General features: G+C 39.4%; 1 protein-coding gene across 8 annotated transcripts in view; it reads right to left on the reverse strand.

The window, feature by feature from the left end:
- The window catches only part of PARG (poly(ADP-ribose) glycohydrolase), a 165181-nt gene that overhangs the window by 87487 nt on the left and 60151 nt on the right, over positions 1 to 17543 (reverse strand). The gene's annotated exons all lie outside the window — the stretch shown is intronic.

Here is a 17543-nt window from a genome sequence, read left to right on the forward strand (position 1 = left end):
ATTCTTGAAAACAGGATGTATGCAATGATGTTCTAGTGAAAATTCAAAGACACAGATCTGTATGTAGAGAAAGAAAATAAGGAACATTACACCATGACAGATCCATACTTTTCATAAGGATCCAGTAGCCAGAACTAGATGAGCAGGTGAGGATTAAAAGAAAAAAGAACTAATTCTTTCTTCAACCTGAACGACCAACAGGACAGGTTATTTGCTTCTGCTGCTATAGCTATTTAAAGATTTACCTATTTCTATTAATCTTTGACAAATTATGCCATATTGTTTTAGTCTGACAGCTGACACACAGTTTTCTATAGATTTTACCAGAAATTATATAATGGTGCAGACCTTGACTGATCCTAAAAATAAATTAATAAGAGCAGCATATTTTAGCATCTTAAAGCCAAAAAAAAAAAATACATCCGAGCTGCACAGGGTCAGGAAAGAGGGAAGATTGGTTTTATGGCATGATTCTCCTTTCCCTTGACTCCAAAGATTGAGCTCTGCAGCTGGGAAGGGATGGGCCAGAAGGTTAGCCCATATCTTGGGCAATGTCACTGTCCCCAGCCTCATAAGAAATACCCAAGTGAGTGATGAATGAGTCAACATTCATTTATGCAACTTCCCCCTCACAAAAAAGGGAAATCCTATGAAAGAGGAGGGTTGGGAGTCCCTCCTAAAGGAACTGTGTTTAAATGGAAACTGAGAACAAGAATGGAGGGCACCTGGTCTTGAACAAATTTCCTGAGACTCTAGGCATCAGGCACAGAAATCCTCCCTTCCTAATCTGCATAACCAAATCCAGGGCTTGGAAACAGCTGGTATGTGCCCATACACCATATTCCATCTCTCTGAAAAACATGAGTAGCAGCAAAATCTCAGCTTTTTTTTTTTTTAAATAAAGGTTTCTAGCTTTTATAGTTGCTAAGAAAGCCTTAAAAAATTGAACTGAGTATAGCTGATGCACAGATGTGAGCTGTAGAGAGCCTGGAACAAGAGAGCTGTGAGCTGCCCACTCATCTCAGCTCAGATGCCCAGTGATAGTAAACCATGTTGACATTTAAATTATTTCATTCCTCATAAGAAAGGAGAGGGTAGATCACAGGTCTTCTCCATTTCTTGAGTGACATCATTTTGGTTCTAAAAGGGGCATTGGGGTGAACCCACCACTTCCCTTCTGCAACATCAAGAAGGAGCCCACCAAAACATGTACAAGCCCCACCAAGGGGAGCCATGCTCAAGGAGTCTGAGCTACACTCATTTAGATTACTCACACGGGAGAAGTTTCATTTTTGTGGATGAGCTTAGAATAGTATCACCACCACTTCTGCTCCTCACCTCAGTCTGTCTGCTGGCCAGTTCCCACTTCTCATCTCTTTTCTCCTCAGAAAATCAGACAGGAACTTCATGAGTCCAGACTTTCTATTTACAAGCCCCTATGTAGGAATAACCTACAAAGGTTACAATTTGTCCTTTAATGGCATGTTTAAATATGAACATTTAGCCCTTTTTTTTTTTACTGAATGATGTAACACAAACATCAATCCATTAAGTGTGCTTACTCAGTGCAACTAGACCAGGGGCAGGCAACCTATGGCACACGTGCCAAAGGCAGCACACAAGCTGATTTTCAGTGTCACTCACAGTGCCTGGATCCTGGCCACCGGTCCGGGGGCCTCTGCATTTTAATTTAATTTTAAATTAAGCTTGTTATACATTTTAAAAACCTTATTTACTTTACATACAACAATAGTTTAGTTATATATTTATAGACTTATAGAAAAAGACCTTCTAAAAACGTTAAAATGTATTAGTGGCATGCGAAACCTTAAATTAGAGTGAATAAATGAAGACTCAGCACACCACTTCTGAAAGGTTGCCAACCCCTGAACTAGACATTTGGAGGGTCCTGAAGTACATATACTCATTGCCTGCATGTATAGAATGACAAGACCACAGCAGACAACTGGTGTTTCACACCCCGCCCCACTCTGCAGTAGGTGATAAAGCAAGATATGATCACTGAGTCTTTTGGTTTTGATTCCTTCCTTTCATTTAAGTATAATAGGCAAGTACATTACTTATATTACTTAGCAGTTGATTTAGTCTGCAGCAAATTTTAGCAGTGGTGACATTTATTTTCTACTACTAAAAATCAAAATTAAAACCTGTAGACTTCCTTCTCAAGGAAGGAAGCCGATTCTGACTCCAGCACTGAGTTGCTTCACCGGCGGCTTTACTGTTAGTTTAAATACTGCTGCTATGGTTGCTCAGTTTTATACAGAGACCAGAAGCCTTTGAGCTTGACAACTCCCCTGCACAATCAGTGTAACGAGAACTTACAACAAACTCTGTGCCAACTCTTCTGCTGGTTACTCTGGCAGAGTTCCAATGATTTTACTGAAGACTGAGTTCTGAAGCTGGAGAAAGCCTCCAATTTGTTAAATCAATGGAGCGCCAATTTGGCCCTCCTCGTTTAAATCTCTGCTACATTCTATATAACCAAATCTAAATTTGCAAGCTGGATTTTGTTTTTGCACTGGTCACTAACAATTTGTACAACGGTGCCATGTCTATTTAAAATTCAAAAGTTTCTCCAACTCTTCAAAGAACAGCACAGCCACAGGCAACAAAAGAGCAATTCACAAAGCAGCATGAGCACTATGCTTAAGCTCAAAAAGTTAAAAAATTGTAGGAAGTAACAAAGGATGTCTTTAGAAGATATAACCCTCTTTGTCCTTGGAATTAACTTCCTGAGACAAAGCAGAAGCAATTGGAGGTGGAGCCTTTCACAGATCTTGGGATTTGGCTCAGGCAATCCCTTGCCCACTCAAAGAATGACAATTTGAAATGGGATGGTAAATATACACCAAAGGAAAGGGAAAAAAAAAGTTACAAAAAATAAACAGAGCACTGTTTATAAAATAAAACCCACTGATCTGTTGTCATATAGTCAAGCCCCACCACAATTAGGTTATCATCATCTCACCTTGGAACTGCGACAGCCCCAACCCCAGCAACATCCCCCCTTTCCACCGCCTACTCTTCACCCTTACTTGCATTGCCTACTCTTTCCTAACACTTCGGAACTTTTCCATTTCTATTCCTTGCCATCTGATTAGAGCCCAGCATAATTTTCAAGCAGCAAGAATTTCATGATCTAGATGACAATGTTAGCAATGACATGCAAACAAATCACACACGAAGTGATCAGCCATTGTTATAAAACAAGAGAAAACTGTGTATCAATTCCATACACGTCAACAGAATTGTCCACCTACCAGATATCAATCCCAGGTAGCATTCATAAGGGACAAGTGAGCCATCTTGCCTTAGCAGGAATTCTGTGCAATACTACTTAAATGTTTAAAAAACATAACTTTTCATTTTAACTTAGTTTCTTACAAAATGTTTTAAGATAATGTTCCTTATTTCTGGAATGCAAGTTTTGCATTCACATATTAAATTGCATCCTGAAAGAGACTATTCCTAAAACAGTGTATGAGCTCCCTCTTGTGTTGGAAAAAACACTCAAGCTACTTGGAATATTTTGTCAAAACCAAAATGTTTCAAGGAGACTTGAGACACTAGGTGGATGAAGGAATATCTTTTATTGGACCAACTTTTGTTGGTGAGAGAGACAAGCGTTCGGGCTTACACAGACTCTTCTTCAGGTCATATTACCTCACTCACCTTGTCTCTCTAATATCCTGGTACCGACACGGCTACAACAATCACAGAGACTTATCAGTTTCAACAAAGTTTTTGTCAGGATAGCTGAGAGAGGGAGACTGACAGCTATAGACTGGTGGGTAGGGGACTGGCTTGAGACCTGGGAGATCCCAGAGTGATTTGGAATAAAAAACTCTGCTCTGAATCAGGCAAATAAGTAACTTGAATCTGAGTCTCCCACATCCCAGGCCAGTTCCCTAATCACCAGTCCCCTCTTCCCCACTCACTTCCAAATCCAAAAGCTCATGTTTCAAGCCAAATTTGGAAAATTCAACACAACTCCAGGGGGGGTGGGGGAGAGAGGGGGACGACATTCAAAAGGTTTTCTTTTGATGTGGAACATAAATCAAATGTCAAAGCCTTGAAAGTTGCCACAAAATGGAATAACCATCCTCTAGCCAGCTCTAAAAACAAAAAAACAGTCTCATTCTGAACACCTGCAGACACTCAATATGCAAAATATGCAATTTATTTGGCTTTAAACCAGTTTTTCTTAGCTAGTGATATGGCAAAAAATACACAAGTTAAGAACATAAAAATGGGCCTACTGGGTCAGACCAAAGGTCCATCTAGCCCAGTATCCTGTCTTCCAACAGTGGCCAGTGTCCCAGAGGGAATGAACAGAACAGGTAATCATCAAGTGATTCATCCCCTGTCGCTCATTCCCAGCTTCTGGCAAACAGAGGCTAGGGACTCCATTCCTGCCCATCCTGGCTAATAGACATTGATGGACCTATCCTCTATGAATTTATCTAGTTCTTTTTTGAACCCTGTTATGGTTGGCCTTCACAACATCCTCTGGCAAGGAGATCCACAGGTTGACTGTGCGTTGTGTGAAGAAATACTTCCTTTTATTTGTTTTAAACCTGCTGCCTACTAATTTCATTTGGTGACCCCCAGTTCTTGTGTTAAGGAAGTGTTGTTTACTACTTCTCATATCTACTTTCTCTACCCGTGTCATGATTTTATAGATCTCAATCATATCTTCCCCAGCTGTCTCTTTTCCAAGCTGAAAAGTCCCAGTCTTATTAATCTCTCCTCATATGGAAGCCATTCCATGCCCCTAATAATTTTTGTTGCCCTTTTCTGAACCTTTTCCAATTCCAATATATCTTTTTTGAGATGGGGTGACCACATCTGCACATAGTATTCAAGATGTGGGCCTACCATGGATTTATACAGAGGCAACATGATATGTTCTGTCCGATTATCTATCCCTTTCTTAATGATTCCCAGCATTCTGTTCACTTTTTTTGACTGCCGCTACACATTGAGTGGATGTTTTCAGAGAACTATCCATAATGACTCCAAGATCTCTTTCTTGAGTGGTAACAGATAATTTAAACCCCATCATTTTGTATGTATAGTTGAGATTATGCTTTCCAATGAGCATTACTTTGCATTTATCAACATTAAATTTCATCTGCCATTTTGTTGCCTAGTCACCCAGTTTTGAGAGATCCTTTTGTGGCTCTTCATAGTCTGCCTAGGTCTTGACTATCTTTAGGAATTTTGTATCATCTGCAAATTTTGCCACCTCACTGTTTACCCCTTTTCCCAGATCATTTAAGAATATGTTGAATAGGACTGGTCCCAGGACAGACCCCTAGGAGACACCACTATTTACCTCTCTCCATTCTGAAAACTGACCATTTATACCTACCCTTTGTTTCCTATCTTTTAACCAGTTACCAATCCATGAGTGCACCTTCCCTCTTATCCAGTGGCAGCTTACTTTGCGTAAGAGCCTTTGGTGAAGGACCTTGTCAAGGGCTTTCTGAAAATCTAAGTACACTATATCCACTGGATCCCCTTGGTCCACATGCTTGTTGACCCCCTCAAATAATTCTAGTAGATTGGTGAGGCATGATTTCCCTTTACTAAAACCATGTTGACTCTTCCTCAACAAATTATGTTCATCTATATGTCTGACAATATTGTTCTTTATTATAGTTTCAACCAATTTGCCCAGTACTGAAGTCAGGCTTACAGGCCTTACAGTAATGCCCCTGAATCCACAATTTAAGAGATGTACATGACAAAAACTGAATTAACTGCATATAAAAGTCAGTCAATTAATGACTTTTTACTTTCTGGTGGCTAGAAACTACAAAATATTAATCTTTGTTTTGTCTTAGATGTAGTTCAAAGATGCTGTAGGAGGTTAAAAAATTTAAACTGTAAGGATCAAGTTCGTAAATAGTGTGATCAATATGACAAAGCAAAATAGTTTGTACTATATAAACCTAATGAAACATGCTCAGTGTGTATTAAAGCATGGCAGTATATCAAAACCAGACAGTGAATAAGCTGCCAAGAAAGGCTGTGGAATTACTATCACTGGGGATAATCAAAACTAGACTGTACACTACCCATCCATCAGGGTAGTTAAGGGATAATTAAATTGATCCTGCCAGGATGCAGGGGAATAATTCTAGGAGAAATGGCTAACACAAATGGTTTGATGTGCATATGGATGTGTTTAATTAATATTACGGAAAAAGGGTGTTTGTTTCTTCTAGCTGATATATTTTCCAGTTGAATGCTATGGGTTTAGTGACAGAGTTCACAAGTAAGGGCTGGTCTGGGCTAGTGGAGTACTGTCCAATATGTTAAAACTTGTACTTCTAAAGTTCTGTATTTGAACAGTTCAAATGAAACACACCACTGGGCAGACAGTACATACATGTACGGCCCTCCACACAGCAAAAGTATTTTGGTACATAGGCAAAAGAAAGTGGCATTTGGGAGGAGGAGTGTACAATAACACAGACTTCACTCTATGCTGGCTCCAAACAGACTAACATGGCATTGAACAATCAGGGGTAAGCCACAGAAAGAGGTCACTACACTGCACTTTTAAGGAGTCGGTGGCTGTAAGACCCTGGATTTCTAACACAGGAACACGGAAAGGCAACAATTGCTACTCCAGCCTCCAGGGTGGAGCAGAACAGCCACAGAGATAGTTTCTAGGTTGTCCCCTGCCCAAAAGATAAAATAATCCAACACTGCTTAGTCCTCCCACACAGCCAGTAGGCTTTGTGCAAAAGAGGGAAGGGGGAAAGCACTAAATCTCCTCCTTTGTAAACAGTAACTCCCTTCAAAACAAATATGAATTACACAGATGCACTGAAAGCGCAACCTGTATCTGTACTTAACCTATGAACATAGTGTGTGTCCAAAGAAGACACATACACCATCATGCAGCTCCATGGGCGCCGCCTGCCTTAAAAAGCATGACACTCAAGGAGAATGAAAAGGTACCAAGAGCACTTAAATATCAAGTTGTCACTTCTTCAGCTCGTATCACAGTTCAGATTTTTTAGACGAGTACAAGTAATATATAGCAGTCTCAAATAAAATGCCTCAACTGTTTTAATAAAACACACACAAAATGTAAATGTCATGCTTCGTTAGGTCTAGCTCATCTTATCTAATGGCTCTGATTAGCTCCCTTGTGGTTTAAACAGTCCTGTTTAATTAAATTAGACTGAGCTGTAAAATAATGCAGGCTGTACTGATTAAAAAACCCTATGAGTCATGCTGGGAAGGAGTCCAGAAAGAGTGAGAATTTCCATTAAATTTTAAATCTGAGATGCCAAAGCACAAAAAAAACAATCAGGTGGAATCTTGTAAAAGTATGTAATATATCTGCAATATTGACTACATTCAAAATATCTGGTTTGCAGTCATCCCTGAGGCTGTAATAAGTCTAAGAGACCACAAAACTTGCAGAACACACACCTGGAAAGGCACATTTCAAGAGATACAAAAAAAAAAAAAAATCTTAAGCATGATTATAAGTTTGATAACTTGCTTCCACAGCTTTACTCGCAAACAATATAAACAGCGCTCCAAGTATACATGTAAAAATTCAGTCTTTTTATTAGCATGTCTGTACTGTATATCAGTTAATTGTCACACATAGGCATAAAATAGCATTCTGTAGCCCCAATCCTGCTATTCTATAGTCCCAGTCAGTCCATTAAAGGCACTGGGATTCTTCCCACACTAGCAGAACCTTCTCCGGGATTAGGGGCTCAGAATGTTGTATAGGCTTTATGTCAATGTGTGCTGATTGACTGATCTGCATTACTTGTTTTAGGCTTTGATGACATACATTTCATCCTGATAGTTGAGAAAATAGTCTTTCAAAGAAAGCAAAAAACACCACTTTTTGTACTTAAAACTATTAATCAAATAAAGAACCTTAAGAGAAAATTAAACACAATTTTAATGACAATAATTAGCTCTTATATTATGCACTTAAAATTTACAGAAGTGCTGGGCAAACGTTACTTACACCTGTCTTTTTGGGAAAGCGAAATAACTTAAAACAATTAATAGGTCAAATTTCCTCTGAGCATGAAATCCAAATCTCAGCTAAGTTTATTTAAATTTATAAGTGTCCTCATAGGAGCCTATTGCATAAGTATACAGAACACCAATAAAATAATAATAATGGACTGAGCATCCCACCTTAACAGAAATTGGGATAATAAAATAAATCCAATCCTTTGCCCACTCAAACACTTGATGAGGGAAAAAAGGCAGACTTTGCAGCATGCCCAGAAGCTTAATATATTTGGGATGGCTCCACAGAGTGGAAGACTGCTAGAGCAAGGTCCAAGGGCCTTCCTGAAGAGTTCCCAGATAGAATCCCTCTCCCATTTACAATAAGGAAGCTGTACCGCTATCATTGATTTCAACTGTGATAGTATAGTACAGGAAGAGAAGCATCAAACAGGACATTAGGCATGAAATGTTCAAGTAGTCATCACAAGAGACACAATAAGGATATTTATCTAAGCAAAAATACTGAAACAGTGAATAGGTATGTCAAAATATTGCATGGATTCATTATATAGTGACCTTTTTATGCTTGAAAGATATGTTACCACACTTTAATTATCTAAAGTCAACTATGAGTTTTATAAGCAGCTTGATCACACATTCATTATCTTATAAACAATAGCACCTAGGTGCTGCTAAATGATTGCTTTAAAAAAAATAATCAAATTTGACGTCCAGTTTATTAAAAGAAAAAATAAAATAATTCACCTGAGCTAGAACATCCAAGCAAAACAGAAACAGATATTAAGGAAACAGATGTCCCAATGGATTTACCTGGGGAAAATAAACATTGGATCCCCCAGTGACACATGAAAGGCAGCACTAAGTATCTCCTTCCAGTGCACATAGGTGAATTCAACAGTATATTGTTCCCCTTGCTAGTCCTACTCACTGCCAAGAGATATATGCAAAAGTATATGCATATGCAAATTTATTTTTGTTTATGCTATCAAATCAGTGTTTCTCAGAGCTTTACATATGGCTACAAATTGTAATTAAGTGTTAACTCTTACTCTGCAAGTCATCTTCCATTAAGAGAAATAAATAAGATAGAAATATTCAGGGATTCATACCACACAAGCATCTTTGTGTGTCTTTTAAAATTAGCCAGGGCTTTTATAAAATAATCTGAAAATAAAGTACAAAAATGAAGGCACCTTTATTCTTGATGGGTTGGAAAAACATCTTACCTACACACTTTTCCAGATGGTCATATAATTCCAGCCATAACATAACAGATGTTTTATGCTTCAGTCCAAAATAATTAACAAGAAACAAATCTACATAACTTCTGAGGTTAGTATTTCAGTCTTTCATGCTTACATGTGCAATTAGTGCTGTGCCTCTCAAAAGCATTTTTGACTTCTTACAAAAAACATGAGTAAAAAATCATTCTAATTTCACCTTCAACAATTGTAGGTTAGCTGCAGGAGGCTGGCTGTCCACGTTGGGAGGTGGCTTTGTCTTTTTTCTTTGCCCCTCACTCTACTGCTCCTTTTAGCTGTATGATACTGCAAACAATTCCATTAGACAGGAACATCCCTTGTGGATCAGTCAGGACATAGAGGAAATGTAATTCCTACCATACCGCTTTCTCCTCAGACCAAATTTATACTTTAACATGGGTTCTACTTTCCCTCACCTCAAACCACAAAAATTTATTTTAGAACTGCAGCCTCCCAAAAAGAATCCAATACATAGATTAGGAAAAGTGTGTTATGCTCAAGATTTGTTTTAAAGGTTTTAAAGATAAATCCAAAACACATTACATTTTTTCTTAGAAATCCAAATAAGGTAAATCCAGGAACGCTGTGAGGAAGAAAATCCTCTATTTGGAATCAGACAATGTTAATTCAGGTTAACTGTTTTTTAGAAGCTGTCTGATATATAGCATTATTTCAACAATGTAAATTTCACTTTCAAATGTACTAGGCATGCAATAAGTGGTAAAATCAAAAGGTCTGTCTTAAAACACAAGCTTCCAAAAGCACCCTGAATGCATTAGCACAGGCGACCTTCATTCTGTAATGTATTGTCACGTATTCCTGTGAAAAATTGCCACATTAAGCATATTGATTCATTGAGAATATAAGTTATTAGGCAAGTGTTTTGGATTTAATTTAGTGGAACGCTACACAGGAGAGCCATAAAACAAAGCATATTAGTTTCTGCTGTTTTCAGCAGCTGGCAGAGAGGAAGACCAACATTAGCACTTAAAATGCAAAAAACACTAAATATTGCCACTTCAGCTCAGCACCATTTTCAATTTTCTAATCCTAGACAGAATGATAAATTGCAGTTTATATGTTCATCTTTACTTTATTCTGATAGAAATATGATTAAATCTATTACAACCCACAGTCGTCATTGTTTTATCTGGATAAATACTTCCTCCCTAATCCCTTTTCACTTCTTAACAACACATGAAACTGCAGAGCTTGGAAGGCTGGAGGGCAGTATTTTTATTTTTTAAATTAATCCACCCCTCCCTAAAGGGCATCTATATTTATAATATTAAACTAGCTATCAGGATCAGATAATAAGCCTACTATACTGATCCTACACCACAGACCGGGATACAAAACAGCTCAGTTGACATACAAGCCGCAATGAACCACAAATAAAACTGCTGCTTATGTAGAATAAAATAGCTATTTTACATCCTCAAGACTTATTTATGTCTCTAAGGAGGTAACTTGGGGAGTTATCTAACTTCATGCCACTAGTTCTAATTATAGGAGGCTTACTTCCTACAAATGTCCTTGTTTTTCTGCATTTAAGCAAGTTCCTCTTAGTGCTGGTTGCCAGGATTCTTAAATAATGTAGATACTTATATTTTTTGTTATTGGTTTTACAACTGTGTAACAAATGTTTAAAGTATAAGACACTCCCTATCTTGAAGAATTCAAATTATACTCTAAGTCAAATCCCACAAGTATAACTGAGGAAGTATGAGGGTTAACTGCAATATCTAGTCCATGTAAACATGTATTCCTACATCCAAAAACTATATAATCTCAACTTTTTTGGTTTAGAAAAATTAATACTTAGTAATATTCCTTAACACCTTTTAAGAAAAATCCTTCCATCCAAACAGATGTGAGCAAAAGAATACCAGAAATTCAAAAAAGAAAAGGGATTAAAAGCCTAAGTGAATATGGCAGAACAGACACTACCTCTGTCAAAGATTGATTCAATAGAAAAAATAAAATAAAACCCACCATATTCCCTAGTTTGAAAGATTGAAAAAAAAAAAAAAGTTCTCTCTCTCTGTTAAACCTTACTAACCAGCAAAATATGTTTAGCAATGCCAGGCTAATAAACAGGCTAATAAATGCCTTTCAAGACATCAGTTGTCAATGGCCTAAATCCCAGAATTAAGGTTGCCTCTGCAAACTTAAACTACCTCCATTGTATGCATGTATATATGTATTATAAACTCAAATTATAATTTGTTTTACAGGGCCCCTGAGTCATTCAGTGCACAGAATGGACAATGAATGAGGCAGAAAGTTTCAAGTAGAGGAAAAAAAGATGTTCTCTTGTGTTTAAGGCACTGGACTGGGACACAGCTGAACTGGGACTCTGCTACTTCTGTCAGACTTTCAATATGATGTTGGCCCAGTCTATGAAAACGAATACACACTATGGGGTCAATTTAAAGTTGCATAAGGAACTTAAGTTCTGCCATTTCTTAACTTTCAAGTGCTTGACTTTGCAACCTTAACATTCTTATAAATGTATTTTATATATTCTCAATAAAGGCACATACATATCTCGCAGAATTGTATCCATCTGCTTAGGGCCACCAAGTCGTAAGCTCTTGCTCCTGTCCAAGGCCCACAACTAGACTGCGTAATTTAGCCCTTTAATCATGCAAGAGACCAAGAATAGTCAGTTAAAAAATACTTGGGTATTTTTTATGAGAGCACCACCAAGCCACATAGATCTGATCACTTAAACGCATTTCAGTGTACATATTGTGCCCCCGTGCACTTTTCTACAAAGTAACTATCATCCCCATCTTTTACTGTTACTTAACTGCAACAAATGATCTCCAAAAATTAAGTAGCTGTATACAGGTTAAGCTGACAGAATTATAAAATGTCAATGGACCACCTGTGCATTATCATTCTGACAGCCAATAGGGGAAGTCCGTTTAGACCTTGCCCTCCTTATATCACTCAGCCTTTGGCATTAGCAATACTTTTGGCAAACTAGAACTCTGAAACTTTCCCACACGAGAATGATAAGAAACACTGGGTCACATACAGGAATCTGTTTCTAAACCAGTTTAAAAAGCCAAAAGGGATTTAATATTTAAAAACACTCATCCAAAGGTTTAATAACTGTCTTAAGTATTGTTGCTACAAGGAAAATTAATTTGGATTTTATATTTAAAAATGTAAAGAATGACCCTGTATTTTGACTATATAACTCAATTAAGAAAATCACAAGCAGATGCACAAGACAAGGAGATTATATATGATAGCATGAAACAAACTAGTGGATGAGGTGCACCGAGAACACACAAGATGCATCGGGAGATTGCAATGCCAACATTCTTTGGAATAATATTGTTAAATATTTGTTATATACAGATATGGTCTACAGGTTACACCCAGATACAAACGGGCCCCAATGTGCCATTACAGCAGACAGGGCAATCCAGAAGACCATAGTGGAATGCAGTTAGAATTGTGGAGGCTCAGCTCTTCTGCAAATCAGACTGTACATGACTTGGTTAAACACACACAGAAAGTAAGCAGTGGCTGTGAATGAAAACAAAGGTTCTTGTCTCAGTCTCCAGCTCTAATAACAAAATCACAATTTTATACTTTTTTGTGACCACTGTTCAGCAAATTATTTCTTCTTCTTAGTCAAGTGACTTGCCACCCTCTGGATTTTTATTACTACAGCTAGTTTTGCTTTCATCCCATCCTCTCAAATGGACTTAGTAAATAGGAGAAAGCATCAGTCATCAGTAAAACTAAGTGCTAGCTCCCAAAGTCCATCGGTTCAAACTCTGCACTTCACTCCAGATGGCATGTTTGGGTCAATCTGCAATCATCTCCACTGAGTGCCCACAGAAGCTCAGCTTTTCATTCAATAGCTCATGTGCTCTGGTACTGCAAAGTAAGCAAAAGAAGAGGTTTTGATAATTTATGGAACCTTTCAAAGTTTTCATGTTCCTTATTCCAAAACTGATTTAAAATAATTTCTCTATCTAAAATATATAGTTTTTTTGTTTGCAGTGTTGTTGTAGCTGTTTTGGTCCCCGGATATTAGAGAGACGAAGTGGATGAGGTAATCTAATTTACTGGACCAACCTCTCATAGTGAAAGAGATACGCTTTTGAGCTTACTCAGAGCTCTTCTTCAACTTGTAAGCTCAAAAGCTTGAATCTTTAACCACAAGAAATTGGTCCAGTAAGCTATATTACCTCACTCACCTACGTTTTTGGGGGAATTCAACATTTTAACATACATGAATACATGCATTTCCATGAAATGATTTAGTTATTAAAGGAATGGGGAAGTTATAAAGTTTGGAGGGGAAAATTTCCCTGTTCCCTAGCTCTAGACATTTAATTTCTAAACCAGGGTATAAATTTATTCCCTTCTTGTACAATGTGATTTTTATTTTTCTTTGTTTAATATACCAACACACACTATTGAAGTCTGGTCTGCAGCTCAGACTTTGGTACATCTTTCCTCAATGTCTCTGGGAAGCTCACAAATAAATCACTGTTACTGTGTGACAAACTGCCTTCCGATCTTTGGAGGGATTAAAGCCCACTGTAGCTTATTTCCCTATTGTTCCTATCTTCTCCAGTAGCAGCTTACTGTCTCTGGCCGATGATCTCTCAGTCTGATCATCCACAGTTTTTTTTTTTTTTTAACTCCCACAGCATCACTTGCATGCATTATGACAAGATCAGAAACAATTGTAGCTGTGCAGTATCAGTTTCAAACATTCAAGTGTATTCTTCAATAGTACTTTTGATAAAAAACATTGGGGATTGAAACAGGGTGATACTGGAAAAGGGAAAAGGCCAGGTCATCTGTGACTGGTCAGTTGACCCCAGCTGGGCTTAAAGGAAGGCACGTGGGCCATCTATTTGGGTAGAGACAAAGACAGTGAAGGAGTCAGTGAGAAAAAGGGCAGCTGAGAGCTGCCAGAGACCAGGAGACTGTAGGAATTCCCTGAAGGAAGCTATAGGTTTCTGGGGGAAGGCTGACAGGAGAGACATAAGAGGGGTTTGATGACTGACCACTTAGGATGGAGAACTAGGGCTAATGGCTGAGAGCAGGAGAGGGAGTTGCCTGCTGACTTTAAAACAGGAGAACCATGGCCAGAAAACAGCAGAAGGGTTTGCCAGCTGACCTCCCCAAGCCAGACAGCCAGGTCCAAAGGGCTGGAGAGGGATGAAGACAAGAAACATAGCAGAGGGAGTTGCCGGCTGACTCCCAAGCTGGAGTTGAGGGCCAAAGAGGGATGATGGGAAATAAGCAGCAGAGGAGCTTACCCGATGGCCTGTCTGAAATGAGAGGTTAATGGAACAGGGGAAGTCATGGATGCTTCCTGGATGACGATCAACTTCCAGCAGAGAGGCTTTGTAGAGGGGAGGGAGGGGGTGTTCTTCACTCGGAAGAACAGGGTTACATTCCTGCTGGAAGGGCTGGGATAGCATGTCAGCAGAAGACTAATGAAAGACCCAGGTGTGGTCAGGGGCGGCTCTAGAAAATAGGCTGCCCCAAGCAGCGCGGTGTGCTGCGCCGCCCTTCCTCGGTCCCGCGGCGGGTCCCCTCTTCCCGCGGCTCCGGTTGAGCTCCCGCGGCAGGTCCACCGGAGCCCCGGGACGAGCGGACCTCCCGCGGGCACGGCTGCGGACGGTTCGCGGGTCCGGCGGCTCCGCTTGAGCTGCCGCAGTCATGCCTGCGGGAGGTCCAGCCGAGCCGCGGGACGAGCGCCCCCTCCGCAGTCATGCCTGCGGCAGGTCCGCTCGTCCGCGGCTCCGGTGGACCTCCCGCAGGCATGACTGCGGCAGGTCCACCGGCCCAGCCTGCCGCCCCCTAGATTTGGCCGCCCTAGGCAACAGCTTGGTTTGCTGGTGCCTAGAGCCGCCCCTGGGTGTGGTAGAACAAACTCAAGTGTGGTATGTGCCAAATCAATGGACTAGAAGTCACGGAATTTTTAAAGAACTATATACACCAGGGGTCGGCAACCTTTTGGAAGTGCTGTGCCAAGTCTTCATTTATTCATTCTGATTTAAGGTTTTGCGTGCCAGTAATACATTTTAACGTTTTTAGAAGGTCTCTTTCTATAACTGAACTATTGTTGTATGTAAAAGTAAATAAGGTTTTTAAAATGTTTAAGCAGCTTCATTTAAAATTAAATTAAAATGCAGAGCCCCCCCAGACCGGTGGCCAGGACCCAGGCAGTGTGAGTGCCACTGAAAATCAGTTTGTGTGTCACCTTCGGCACCCGTGCCATATGTTGCCTACCCCCGATATACACCATGGGCAAGTAATAGATGATGTTTTAAGCCTTTTGTTATGCACTAACTTGCACTAGATTTGGTAATAAACTGGCCCCAATTAGGATATTAGTGAGTAAAGAAAGCTTGTATGGAGTTGCAGGTGATTCCAAAGGAGGGAAACTGAGGCCAGCGGAGTTGCCCTATGTCAGGGGTTTTCCCACCCCTATTTTATAATTCAATAAATATAACAACTTATATGATTTGACAATATTATAGAGAGCACCTTCAACAGCCCAGATTAATTTCTGGTGGTACTGCCAAGGTTGCAAGCCCTGAGTGGTGGAAAGCCCACCAGGAGCAAGGGTGCAAAAAAATACCCACAGTCACTGCTAAGCTAGTGGCGTGAAAGCTAGCCAATGCAGCCCCAAAAGCTGATGAACTAGGACTAGGAGCGGGCAGCTCCAGAGAGGCCTGAAGACAGACTGATTCAGCACCTCTTCCAGACAAACTAGACAAGGAGGGCTCCCTATGAAACCATAAGCAGTTTTTATAGCTGCCCTCCTGCAGCACTGCCACTGCCATGTTGTCCCAGAACCAAATCCCACTCCAATCCAGCTGTCCCTATGAGTATAAAGAGAGGTATTACAAAGAACAGTCTGCTTTCCCACACAGATCAAGTTGACCAAACAATTTTACACATACGTACTGCATGAACTTACAAAAAAGGAAACATGAATTATAAAGAAAACTACTAAACACCAATTGTTTAAATGCACAGCTACTTTTGGATACTTACTGTTTCTCCTCTAAAATTTTTGCTTGTGCACGTGCAAAAATCGATCAACAAAAGAAAATACATTTTCTTCTATATTTTATAGTAAAGGAGGCACATTTCAAATTTTCTGGCATATCTTTGTAATGACTACCAAAAAGTTCCCAACAAATCCAACCCGGGGGAGAGGGATAGCTCATTGGTTTGAGCATTGTCCTGCTAAACCCAGGCTTGTGAGTTCAATCCTTGAGGGGGCCATTTGGGGATCTGGGGCAAAAATCTGTTTGAGGATTAGTCCTGCTTTGAGAAGGAGGTTGGACTAGATGACCTCCTGAGGTCCCTTCCAACCCTGATATTCTATGATTCTATATTAAAAGTTTTATAAAGAAGAATTTTTATTTTTTATTATAATATTCAATACAAATCAAATTAAATTTCAACCATACCTGAATTACCTACTAGAGAAGCCCCTGGCTGGAGACCCATCCATTATTTTTATCACCAAAACGAAGGTAGTCTTGTGTATTTTCCAAATACATTTCTTCCTCTCCTTCCAACTCAGAATCTGTCTTTTCTGGAGCTCTCAAACTCAAGATACAAACCCTTTCTTTGTAGTATATTTAAGTTCTTGTACTGCCTTCATCAACATGGCATCTGAGCACTTTGCAGAAGTGCATTAAGCAATGTTACTAGCATCTGTCACATGTAGCTCTTTCCCCCCATCCTCTTGCCAGAGGGGAAATTTTAAGATAGAGCAATTGCCCCAGCTTCACAAGGGTTTGTCTAAAGTTTGAAATCAAGACCTCCCATACCTTAAAAGAAAAATATACTGCTAGACTTACAACCAGTCTATGCGTCAGAGAATGACACTGGGGAGAAACGTAAAAATAACGAGTTTCTTTTTAATATAAATGTTTCTTTAGAAAAACACAATAGACTTTACTAACAAATCTGGCAGCATAGCAGGATGATCACAGGTTTTTTTTTTCTGGAAGTAAAAGGTTCAGGAATGCTCTAAAACTTCTGAGCTAGTCATGCAAAATCTAGAATGAAGCAAAAGCCTAATATGCACTAACCACTATAGCTACCATTGCCAACCAAAATATTACATTAGGGCCAGTTATAGATATGGGCAGCTTGTGATTCTTGATAGAAGGGAAAATGAAACAAAGTTACACACAAGATATATTGTAAATATAGCCA

This window comes from Mauremys mutica, chromosome 7 (genome assembly GCF_020497125.1).
Source record: "Mauremys mutica isolate MM-2020 ecotype Southern chromosome 7, ASM2049712v1, whole genome shotgun sequence".
Lineage (NCBI taxonomy): Eukaryota > Metazoa > Chordata > Testudines > Geoemydidae > Mauremys > Mauremys mutica.